The following is an 11,976-nucleotide window of genomic DNA, read 5'->3' on the forward strand; positions in this document are numbered from 1 at the left end:
ACATGGGCTGCTAATGTAAGATGTTTATCCCTTTGCTAAATAAGGCTGTGATTTACAGTATGTGATGTCATAACTAAAGAGCAAATACAGTGGATCCCCGTTCCAGAAGGCCAGACTCTAACGGAAGCGCTGGCTAACATAATGTAAATCCAATGAAAGCCAAAAATGTTAACACCAAACATGTTTTCATAGTTTTACAATTACTGTATGTGGTTTTCTACTGCAATAGAAGTAGATTTCCATTGGAAATACAATTTGTGAACCTTTGAGCAAATGACAAATGCAGTTATTTTTGTTATGAGGACACATAAATATACACTTTCACAGTTGGTGAACTGCTAGACCATAATTATTTTCTCAGTTTCAGTGAAAATGTGAACAGCATGAAAACAAGAGTTGTTAATAGGGTCAAACTAAACTAGTAACTTAAAAAAAAAAAATGGCATAGCCATGTCCAGAAGCACTGACCTACATTTCAAACTTAAATTGTAGAATTTGTTCCATATTAATTTATTCCCACCAGTCTACTATCTTCATTTTGCAGCATGTTTCCTGGCTGCAGTGCTTCCAGTGTATGTGTATGTTTTTTTTGTCCAATCAGATTTCAGCTTCTATGTGTTGACATATCAACGTAATCTGCCTAGGGCCTTCAGAATCAGGAGTACTGGTCCCAGTCACATAAACGCTGTTAGCAATAGGGCTGTTTTTTTTTTTTAGCCAATTACACTTCTGATTCGCCTCTCAGGGTCAGCTAGCAGGCCTCCAGTTCAGATTGGTTGATCAGAGCAAAACTGCTCAACAAGTTACGCCCACATTGGCTGACTGAGGAAGAGGAAATTGACATCTCTGGTGAGTACACGTATTTTACTTAAAAGGTTTTACATTTTTGTCATGTTATTAGATAAATATTGTAACTGCTTCAGATGATGATGCAGTGCAGATGTTTGGAGTTGTCTCATCCTTTAACAACCAGAGCCGTTTTATTTGCTCTTGTTACATTTGGCTGGGCGCGAACTTTCCAAGCACCGGAGTACTGCCGATCACCAGTGGAAGTTAGTCACTAACTCAAAGCTCCTAGCAGTAATGTAAGTCAGGCGTATTGTTGCCTATTTGTGCGAATATAAGGGGACTTTGGAGTTGCAGCAATCTTACGGCAATGGTGATTATCTTACTTGATGTGTTGGAGTTTGTCTCGCTCTAAATGCCTGTATGGAGCATCACTAGCAAATCTATTGCTCTACATGGGTGACCATGGTTTGAAACCCCGCCATGGCACAAATTTACTATCAGTATTGTAGTGTTTTTTGATACTGGCTCTCAAGGTGTTTGGTGGGAGAAAAATCTAGCTGGCCCACTGAAGGCCCAGGTGCCAAATGCACCGCCCGACACTGGTATCACATGATTTATGATTTTAATTTGTATTTGAGGAACTTAGAATGTCAGAATCCCACCATTGTGATGACTGCAAGGACAGGGATTTGGTGTGTATTTTACGTTGCTTATAGGACACTTAAAAAATAAATAATTAATTAAATCTGTCTGTATCTGCTAGATAGCAGATTTTTTTTCTTTCAGTTTATAATGGCTATAATTTATCACCAGTGTCAAAGTTCAAGGTGATGTATTCAAATGAGGCTGATGACGTATGGGTGAGTGGTATATTCTTACTTTGATGCCATATGTAAACGTAAGTAAAATACAAATCAAGCAAGTTCCAAAACAAGAGAATTTAAAAAGGGTTAATGCTTTCTGGCCAAGTTTCTGAAAAAAATTGTGAAAAAATCACTGTCCCCCAATGCTGTGAATGCTGACTGTTGTGGTTAAGAATACATCCACTCCCCCCTTAGCTAGTAGTGAAAGGATATAGTACAAGTGGCTCAAATGTGTTTCCTTAATGAGGTGTTTAGGCTTATTCTGAGAGATAGGATGAGCAGCGTCGTCATTCAGAGAAGCCAGTCCAGGTGGCTCAAGCATCTAATATGAATGTCTCCATGGTGAGGTTTTCAGTACAGGTACAACTGGAAGGAGGCCTCGAGGCAGACCTCGGACATGACTATGTCTCATAACAGGCCTGGGAACGCGTCCGTGTCTACCCAATGGATCTGGCGGAGACAGGGGAGTCTGGGCTTTCCTGCCCCCGCAAAAGGATGGATGAGAATAGGAGCCTTATTGGCTTATTATCTAAAAAACATTTCCCCCCTTTATTGCATATGTATTGTGCTATAATGCAACTCATGACAGGTGTCCCGAAGTAATGTTTGGGAGCGATGGCCAAATGAACCACCAATTTCCAACCTCTTGCCCCCATTTCTCTGTCCATCCATCTGTTGATTCATCCATCCATTTAACCACTCAGTTGGGACATCCAGTGCAGAGCAAGCCTCTAATCTGCACGCCTGTGCAGCTGCTGCTTTGTGGTTTACAGGCAGTAGGGCTCTTATTATTGTACACACGTACACAGAAGCACACACACACCCTCACACACAAGTGTACACACACTGAAAAAAGTCCTCTAATGTGGTAGGCCAGCTGCCAGTAGCGTGCCTTACCCTCACCAGTGTGACCCAAACACTGTTGAAACTCCTGGTGCAGCTCCTTCACTCTGGGGACTTTCCAGTGGAGGCGTGAGAAAGAGCTATGAGAGATACAGAAGGTAGTGATAGTGGAGTAGGCAGGCCAGGGAATCATCTTTAGACAAAAAAGATATGGAAATAGAATCAAGAAAAGCCAATGTACAGACTCAAAGACTTAAAGATTTTGTATGGACGTTGTTGGTCATGTACCCCTTATTTTAACCAGCCATTAATTTAAGCTATGGGAGGTGGAATCATACGTATTTTACAGCGTAGAAAACTATATAAACAAAGCTAAGCATGCTGACAGGTGATAGCTTGAGTCCCCATTTAGTTAGGTTAAACAAATTTTTAAGGGAGTCACTGTAGATTTAGTAGTGTTTCATAATGCACTTCACATTCATTTTCACATCTCCTCAAAATTTGGCCTCCACTCCACAGATGCCTTGCCACAATTAGTCACCTGGTGCATCGACCACTGGAAATACCCAAAATAGATGCCCCCGTTTTTGAGTTACAGATGTTGCCTAGCTTTACTATAGCCATATTTCCACCAAGCGGTACAGTTTGGTTTGGTTTCGTGGGCACCCTAAATTGGTTAGCTTTCCCACTGCGGATATGTAGTTGATGGCAGATCATCATAGCACTTAGCTGCATGAGCTCTACCTGGTATAGTCTGAGGCTGAGTAAATATGATATTTGTTTGATAGATACCGTATTTTCTGGACTAAAAGTCACACTTTTTTCATAGTTTGGCTGGTCCTGCGACTTATAGTCATGTGCAACTTCCATATTTTAACATTTAAAAGGTTAATTCATACTGATCCAAGGAGTGAACATTACCATTGACAGTTGCGAGAAGGCACTCTCGGTTTGTGACAACGAGATGGAGAATTAAATGGATACAGTGATATGGAATGAGATCAGGAGCTGAGTGAACTTGCTTACCGGTAACTTGCTTGTTAGGCTCGCTGGGTTATTATGTTAATTTAGCCCATTCGGCCTCTCAGGTACGCTCTACTACTGTATTGTGTAGCTGAACAACTGTTAATGTGTTACGTTAACATACCGGACATCTATTCAGCCTGTTGTTCTGCGTGCTATTGTGTAGTTGAATAACTTGACTTTCCAGATTAAACATTTTTCCAGATTTAGTCTTGAGTTTTGTGAAATCAATTTCTCAATAAATGTGACTCATTGCCCAGTGCAACTTATATGTGCTTTTTTCCTCTTTATGATGCATTTTTGGACTAATGTGACTTAAACTCCGGAGCAGCTTATAGTCTGGTAAATAATATTGAGTAAATAGATTGGCTGCTGGTCCATAAAGGTGTGGCTGTTTCACTCAAAGATGATGAAGTAGTGTCTTAACTCAGACTAATCAGTACATGACTGGAAACTAGAGCTGCAACAATTCATCGATCACGATCAATCAAATAATTGTTTTGCCTCTTTTCTGATATGTTGCAGACCAAACAACTCACTATTTGTTTTCATTCATATTGATTTGGTCCATCTAGAGCCTAACCGATTACTTGATTAATTGAAACAAGCTTCAAATTAATCGACTAAGAAAATAATTATTAATTGCAGCCCTACTGGAAACTAAATGATTTTCTGTCTTGTATAATAATAGCTAAATGACCAGCAAGTGAAGCTAGGATTCCAAACATTGTGTGACGCCAGACCAGCAAGGACATCTGCCGGGGAGGTCAGAACTCTCTCCACATTGCAGTAACATGAGGATGATGGATGCTTTACCCACAGAGGTTTTCGCTGTGGTTTCTGCCTCTAGAACTGGATCCAGACTCCATCACTCTCTGATGTCTCCTTCTACTTTGCTCTCTTTGGCAGGAGTAGATTCAAAGAAGAACAATTTTTGGGATGTGTGATTACCAGGTAATTGGTAGTGGTAGAGGGTCTAAAAATATTAATAATACACCTGTTGTTGGAAGGTATGATGAGATGGATTTATACAGCGTGTTATCTGAGCTTTTTTTTCTCTTTTCAATGAAAGCATTCAAAGGGCATTGTTAAAAGGGGTGAATGGGATGCCCACTGGTTTGGCCGCGGGACCCACCATCACCCCTTAATGACGAGCAGCAACCCAAATTGTGGGCATTTTTCAAATTAAATATATATATCTTATATTTAATGAAACAAGAGTGCAGTTTGAATTCATGAACATTTCAGGAACAATACGTATGTGGCCCTTGGTGGAAAAAATTTGGACACCCCTGCTCTAGAAGACGAACAAAGGTTGGTCTTCTTCTGACAGCAGGTTTCAAATAGCATTACATGGCGTTGTCGCCACCTACAGGTATATTCATAGACAACACCCTGCTTCATAAAAAATCCCCTTCAGAATAAAAGCACAAAATTAAGAATGGCAACACACTGAAAACAGGTAGCGACCCACCAGTTGAGAATCACTGTTTTAGTCTTCTGTCAGGTCCGGTCAGCTGTGTAAGGTACATTTCCATGTTTGCGTACAACATGGCTCACATCTTGTCGTGTTATTAATACACGGCGTGAGTCCAACTGTGCTCTTAATGTACTTTTTTATCACAAAAAAGTTAGCAGCCGATTAGCATGGAAATGTCTATGACATCATCAGCGGTTGACTCTATAGTTCTTTGCTAACTAACATAGTTACGAAACAAGACTTTCTTATTGATCACGACTGAACCCCCCCCCACAATGGAGCCAAAGAAAGTTGCAATTGTCAGTGTTTTATGAAAAAAAAAAGGTCAAAAACACTATTGAATTAAAGAAATAACTCAGAGCAAAACACAACTCCGTGTGACTCGCTGCCTCATAGTCGTCTTTGTGAACAATCAAGTCTTAAATCAATGTAAAAATGATGTTAAATGTTCATTTACCACTTTCATTTGTCATTTATGTGCATTTTTTTGTGTTTTCCGCATGTAAAACTGTTTTGTGTTAACAGTTTTGGGAGTCCGTAACGGATTCACTGGATTTGCATTATTTCTTGTGGAGAAAAAAATATTTGGTTAGAGTATGTTATGGTTTAAGTCTGACGTTTTGGAACGGATTAATGACACTAACTGAGCTTCCCACTGTATGGAACATGTTGACGTTTTTGTGTGATGGTTCCATTCAGGACATTTTTCTCTCACGTGTTTGAACGAAGTTACACACTAACCTACGCAATTCAACAGGCTTTTCCCAGGGAAATTAGCCATATTCAATATGTGCCACGACACTATAGTTTCTGGCCATGAAGATTTTCAAGATGGTCATAATCTTTGATCGTCTTTGATTAAGGGGGAGATTAAGTAACCTGTGATGAGGGCTGAGGCTAAATGATAGGGCATGGCCTATTCCCATCAAATGAATGGATGGTTGTCACTTTTGAGGATTGAGATGAAATTATTAGTTAAATGGCCAAGGCTCTCTGTCTCTGTCTCTCTCGCGCTCTCACACACACACACACACACACACACTTGCATGTTTGCTTATAACACATGCGTGCATAAAATCAGTCTTTTCTTACACCCAGTCCTACAAAGGTTTCTTAGAAAGATCTGCAGAGTTGTTTTCATAAGGCTTTTCTGCGTTAAACTTAGACAAACATATTTTATCTTGGGAAAATTAAAGGACAAGGCTTACCCTGTGATGCGCTGAAGGGATTATGATGCTGCACTTTGTTTGACATCCCAAAGTGTTATTATAAAGAGTTATTTATAATTCATTCCAGGTTGTTTTGTGCAAGCCAAATCACGTTTTTGTTTGTCTTTCTTGTAAAACCCCCCACGGCTGACATTTGCAAACCCTTTCTCTTAATATTAAATGTTACTGGAACAAGAGCCTTGACTTACGGTAAGGGTCTGTGGGTGTTTGTGTTGAGTCACTACTGTTGGGATATAGTCACAAAGTGAGGTGAAAGGTCAAATGAGGTCCCACTTGCCTTGACAGGAGTGACCTTGTTTCCTGTAGTTACAAGCTTCATGTGTGGCTCCTGCGAAGGAAAGACAGGGAGTCAAGCTTCATGGGTGAAGAAAATATAAGTTCATTTGGGGTATTTAATGGGCTGCAGGTAATGACACAATTGTATCCAGATGATGCAGATGGACATGGGATCCTTTTCTCACACGCCAGTTGTACACTGTCAGACTGGCTTAAAAATGCTGTTTGACTCATCGTTTAGAATTTTTAAACACAAAAAACTCCTGCAACTTTAGGTGTACAACAGGTTTATAGCATAACAGCCAATTAGAAGCATAATTTGTCTAAATAATTTTGCTTCTCATTTATATTATAACAGTTCCAGTGACTTGCAACTGCATAATTGCATCAACTTGCAAAGGTTTTCTTGAGGCGTGTCCAAAGTGCGGCCCGTCGGCCATTTGCAGCTGACAGCCGTTTGTTTACATTCTAAAAATATGGTTTTACCATAAAACTACAAAAACAACAGCAGCAAAAATGGAAAAAACAGCTGTAATCTAACAAGAAAAAGTCATAATTTCACGAAAATAACATCGTAAAGTTGTGAGGAAAAATAATATCCTTTTAGCAGCATAGAGTTCAAATATTAAAGAAAAAATAAAGTGGTAACATTATAAGAAATAAACTAAACAAAATAAAGTTGTAATTTTTGGAAAATTAGGTTGGAGAAAAAGTTATAATATGGGAATATGGTCAAAATGTTATGGGAATGAAGTAATAATATTCCGAGAAGAAAAAGTACAAGAAGAAAATTGAAATAGTTGGAAAATTGAAAAAACCACAACAGCATAAATGGAAAAACAGCTGTAATTTTATCACAATAAAGTCAAAATATTAAGAGAAAAAAGTCGTATTCTCACAAAAAAAAATGCAATTTTACAAGAATAATTGTAATTGTGAGGGAAAATTATGGCAGTTAAAACATTAGAGAAAATATGTTCTATTTTTTAAAATCTTAATTTTCTGAAAAAGAAAACAAAACAAAGTAAAGACATTTTTGGAAAACTACATTGGGGAAAATGTTATAATATTACGGGAATAAAGTAAAAGTATTATGAGAATAAATTCATAATATTACGAGAAGAAAATGTATGAAGAATATTTAAGAAGAAAGACAGAAGGAAGAATAAAATAATAAAAATACAGCTGCAAAAATGGGGAAAAAAAAAGAGAAAAAACTGAAGTTCATACTAATACACTTTTTCACCTACATCACAAAGCTTAGTTGCAATTAAAAAATATATATGTATAACTTCTTAGCACATCTACATGTGCTGGTTTACAAAATATCAAAGTGGTCCTTGCATCCTTCCATATTTTTGTATGTGGCCCCCGGTGAACACCCCTGTTTCATAATATAGTAAAGAAAAGATTTTAACATCTCAAGTAATACTAGTTGCCCTGCCATTGGCTGGCGACCAGTCCAGGGTGTACCCCGCCTGTCGCCCGAAGTCAGCTGGGATAGGCTCCAGCATGTCCCCGCAACCCTAATGAGGAAGAAGCGGTATAGAAAATGGATGGATGGATGGAAGTAATACTTGTATTTTTCAGTATTACTTTAAATGTATTTATTCTTACTATATTAAACTTCTTTTTTTTTATATATAAATATGTAAATTACCGCTTTATTCTTATTTCTTATCTTATTCTTATCTTTTTATTGTGAACCTAATACTGTTTGGTAGCAAGTTTACCTAGCATCACCACCTGGGTGTTATTGGCCATATAAAGACACAATTAACACCCTGTCACCATCATCAGGTAATTTACTGCTTTAATTACAGAGAGAAAGAATACCAGAAAGAGTTTATAACCTCTGAAATAGGTATGACCCCTGCAGGTCGTCTACGGGGTCAAACAGTGTCACCATCACTCTTACGAAAATGAGTTCAGCTTGGCAGTTTTAGTTTGGCAATCTAAAGTGTCTGTGACTTTAAGGAGCTCAGAAGCCTTATGCATGTCATAGTACAGAGATACGCCAGACTAATCAACACTCAAAACGATGCTTTGACAAAATATAAATCAAATAGTCAGATCAGGTATGTGTGTATTGTAATTTTAAGAGACAATACAGTGTGGCATACCTAATGTTTTTGTGGTTCTAATAGAATAACAACCCATAAAACTCCCTATGTTGAAAACAGACAATGTACATGCACTTAATGCCTGTGAATATTCTTATTCATCCAACTAATTTCATTCTCAGGGCATTCGATCGATCGCAACTGGACTGTTCAGGTTGTCTTAGAAGACATTTCGCCTCTCATCCAAGCAGGCTTCATCAGTTCATGCTCAAAGACTAGGTGGGACACACACCAGTCAGACCAGAAAGGACAGCTCTAGTCTGACAGCTTGGTGCAAGATCCAATCATTGATCCTCTAAAGGAGGAGGCAGGTCCAGACATGAATAGTTGGCGCTTTAGTGGTGTCAAACGATTGTTAGGGTACAATGGGAGCGAGGCCTCTGCCCGCCAACAATGTGCGTTTGGGTGGTATCACCTTCATTAGCATCCCATTCAGATGTAATGTTTTTGTGTATGCTCAGGTACTTGAAAAATTGGAAGGAACATTGCGCAGGACACACATCAACAACACAAGCAACAACAATGGAGGCAAGGGTTTATTGTATGCACCTCTTGGAGAATGTGGAGTACAAATCTGTTTATTTGGCTCAATTTTTTTTTTGCCTCAAAAGTTTCAATGTTGCGCCAATGACAAATCAGCTCGACAATCCGGGTAATATTGAAAAAAAGTGTTCAAGTGGTGCTTTTTTGTGAACACAGTCTGGGATCGGTTCCCACTCAGTAACTGCAGGTGTGAATGTTTGTTTGTTTTTCCAGTATGTGCTCTGTATTTTACTGCTGACCAGTCAACGCTGTAGTCCACCTACTCTTATGGGGAAGACTCCAGCGTCCTGTGACCCTGAACAGAATGAAAGATGGAAAATGTCAGAGGTGATGGACCCAACTCACATGACATGACTGAAGTCAGACTCGAGTCCCTAATTTTTTAGGGACATTAATTTTAGGGACAATAATGCAAAAGGACATTAAATTGTGTACCATTGATTTTACTGATTTAAATGTGGAAATGGGTAGATCACAGATTTTTGTATGACATGACTCATGACTTCCTTGAACTGACTTGCTTGATTCTCACCACAGTGACTTGGGACTTGCTTGTGACTTGCACATGAGGTGACTTACTCCCACCAAATTGTGTTGAGAATTTTGACTAGTGCGATTGCTGACAATCAATTACTTCAGTAAATGTGTCTGTTAAGTACAGCATCCCATTCAAGTAGATGACAAGACTGAACTCTAAAGCAAGGTATTTGGGTTAAAATTTTAACTGCATTCTTTTCCCACATTTTTTTTTAAGTTTCATATGTTTCAAAGATCAACCACAACCACAATAACATCAACCATGATCAACCAACAAAATGTCATACTTCAAAAAGGCATTACTGGCTTATGGTTTTGCCTGCATAATTTCATACGCTTATGGTCGACCTACGTATGCATCTGGTGTGCGAGTGTACTGTATGTCTGTGTGACTGCGGGTGGATTTGCATATTTCACTCAGTTCATCCTGGATTTGTGTTACAAAAGACTTGACAAGAGTGTGTGTTTATGTGTTGACTGCTGTGGGTGAGCAGGGTGGGGTTAAAGACCCTGATGTGGTTGCTTGTGTGTTACTTCAACACATGGTGACGGGGGTTTGAGGCTCCATGCATCATCAAGAATGTCTGGGAATCCTCACCTCCATATATGAGTGTGTATAGTGGTACAATTTGACCATACTGATCATTATGTATTTGGTTGTCATGACCATAGCCTGGGAACATTTACTTCAGATACTAGAAACATCTGTTGTCTTCAGCCAAACTGGTGTACCGCTATCACGATCATTCCTTCTTGAATGTGGAATATTTATTTCATTATGTATGTGTTTCATTGTCCCATCTACCACGATATACATCTGTAGCCTTTTTCTATTATGAGGATTTCACCTAAACAAGTTTTGACAGCATCTTACAGCAAGAACGCTTTTTCATGCTTACATTTTAGACATAGTCATAAGCTCCAAGATATGAGGCCTGTATAGAATATCAGTCATTAGAAAGCGGACCTCAGCCAAGGTAAAACATCTCTTTCCGACAAACCGATTTTGTTTCCTAGAACGTTCTGATTAGGTTAGCTTTTTGTTGCAGGAACATTGCCTTTTGGTTTGGTTTTGGTTTCCCCTTGGTTGCAGTGGGAAGCTTTTGTTACATTCACTAAACCAGGGGTATCTAAAGTGTGGCCTGAGGGCTATTTGCGCCCTGTGGCTGATTTATTTTTTATTGGCCTTAAGCACATTTTAAAAATATAATTAAACAGGAAAACTAACAAAAGCAGTAAGAAAAATTTAAAAAAAGAGCATCAATTTTACAGGAATAAAGTAGAAATATTAGAATAAATTCCTAATATTAATAGAAAAAATGGCAACACAAAATTTCACAAGGCAACTTTGTAATACTATGAGAAAAAAATTGTCACGATAACTTCCGCAATAATTTTTGCAACATTAGTAACAAAACAAAACAACTTTTTGGAAAATTATATATAATATATTGTATTAGGGGCCGCACGGTGGTCTAGTGGTTAGCACGTTGGCCAACACAGTAACAGCTTGGAGATCGGGAAGACCTGGGTTCGATTCTCCCCTGGGCATTTCTGTGTGGAGTTTGCATGTTCTCCCCGTGTGCGCGTGGGTTCTCTCCGGGTACTCCGGCTTCCTCCCACATTCCAAAAACATGCAGGTGAGGTTAATTGGAGACTCTAAATTGCCCATAGGTATGAATGTGAGTGTGAATGGTTGTTTGTCTATATGTGCCCTGCGATTGGCTGGCGACCAGTCCAGGGTGTACCCCGCCTGTCGCTCGAAGTCAGCTGGGATAGGCTCCAGCATGCCCCCGCGACCCTAATGAGGAAGAAGCGGTATAGAAAATGGATGGATGGATATTGTATTAGATATTGCGAGAATAAAGTAAAAATATTATGGGAGTGAAGTGACAGTGTTATGAAAAAAGACAAGACAAGATTACAGGAAAATAGTAAAATTGAAAACAAAAAATGGAAAAAACGAGCAGCGGGAAAAAAGTAATACACTGATATAAGTCACCAATAACACAAAGCTGAGATGCAGGCTGGTCTTAAAAAATATATACCGATAACTTGTTAGCATATGTACATAGGTTGGTTTACAAAATGTAAAACAATCACTAAATAATGAAAAAAGTGGCCCCTGTATCCTTTGTTTTACTGTATGCAGCCATCGCTGGGAAAAGTTTGCACACCTCTGCTCTAAACGTTAGGTGTTGGTTACATGTTTGGTTCCCTCAATGTTCCCCTAACCATGAATGAATGTCATATTTTGGTTGTATTGACAT

Source organism: Dunckerocampus dactyliophorus, chromosome 9 (genome assembly GCF_027744805.1).
Source record: "Dunckerocampus dactyliophorus isolate RoL2022-P2 chromosome 9, RoL_Ddac_1.1, whole genome shotgun sequence".
NCBI lineage: Eukaryota > Metazoa > Chordata > Actinopteri > Syngnathiformes > Syngnathidae > Dunckerocampus > Dunckerocampus dactyliophorus.